This window comes from Penaeus monodon, chromosome 5 (assembly GCF_015228065.2).
Source record: "Penaeus monodon isolate SGIC_2016 chromosome 5, NSTDA_Pmon_1, whole genome shotgun sequence".
NCBI classification, from domain to species: domain Eukaryota; kingdom Metazoa; phylum Arthropoda; class Malacostraca; order Decapoda; family Penaeidae; genus Penaeus; species Penaeus monodon.
In genome coordinates this window covers 28,594,872-28,596,492 of record NC_051390.1, presented here as the reverse complement: position 1 = coordinate 28,596,492, position 1,621 = coordinate 28,594,872, and positions in this window count along the sequence as shown.

The following is a 1,621-nucleotide window of genomic DNA, read 5'->3' as shown; positions in this document are numbered from 1 at the left end:
TTTTTGCCCAATCATTCTTATGCTAGTAAAATTGTCCATTCTTATTGAAACAATTCGTGACCATCTAATAAGGACAGAGACGGGAGCAGGATGATTTCACTCCTCGGCAGGTCAACAATAGGACCCAATATCCTAGGCTTTTAGTCATGTGGAAGGCGTAAAGGTGGATGGGCTGCATGCAGCCTCATAAAACTCCAAGAAGACATTGAACTAAGTGCAAATTCACTATGGGTTATCAGAGACTTATGGGATTCTGACATGCATGAAGGGGTTATTAGCAAGCCTCAATTATTTTAATGAACAGGCTGTAAAAGTAGTGAGTAGGACTTGTTGAGCTTCTTTTATGTAACTCAAAAAGTGAGGCGGCTGTGCACTTGCACCAAGATTGCATGGACTGGATAGGGGCAGAGCTATTGCCCAAAGCATGTGTGGAGCAACCCGGGTAATATCAAGGTACTGACTCAACTTTGCAGACATCTTGCTATACAATCTAAGACTCTGAATCACTGGTGGCAGCTTTGATAAATTCAGCTATGAAAGTGAATATCTGGGCCTGAGCGGTTGTTTTCCCTGGACCCAAGACCAGATTTTGGGGGCCGTTAGGGTATCCTGTCAATTGACCATGCTGGGCTTGAAAGTCACGGAGAGCTTTACATACATTGGTAGCACAGACCATTCTCAGGCTGTCAAATCAGGAAGTCAGTAGGACAGATGTTTTTGGCAGTTTGCTTCTGTGGGATGCAAACCTGGATCACAGTTTCTGACTCGCCCTTGGAGGCTATATTGATGACTCTTTTAACAAAGTCCCAATGCCTGATCATGGTGATACAGTTAGCAGAACCTGTGTACAAACAACTAGTTTAAACATAAGAAAGGCATGGGATCTGTTAATCCAAGACGTCAACTCGGGCTATAAAGGGACCTTGCTCATTCCCTGGAGACCCTGCCAATAAGGTTGTCCTCAGAGACAATCATGGGTGGAGGATTGGGTCCTTGGAAGGTATGGCTGGGAAAGATGCCAACTAGACTGTGCAAAGGGACAGAAGATGGGCAGAGGGCCCTGCCTGGGGCTCATATGAGGGAACCCGATGAAGGAAGTGAGGGTGCTATGGTGATCCCGTCAGTGTAGCTCCTCGTTGGTCATATGATTGAAATATATAACCTAATATATATAATCTATATAGATATATATAATATTATATATTAGATATATATATATATTATATTCCTTATATTTACCTTATATAAACCTATATAATATATATATATGAGTAGATATATATGCTATCTATATATATATATATAATATAATATTATATATATATATATAATATGTGTGGGTGTGTGTGTGTGTGTGTGACTCATATATAAAATATATATATGGGATTTGTTTTAAAGCAAGCCGTATTGTATATATATATTTATAGTGATTGTGATATTATATATATAGTAGATAGGCTATTATATTATAAAAAAAAATAGTATAGGATAAAAAAATTTATATGACATATATATAAATGAATATATACATATCGAAAAGTAAACATTATTATATGAACAGTATGTATAAAAGTATATAGAACTATATCAGTTGTGTAATACAGAAATATAGATAAATATA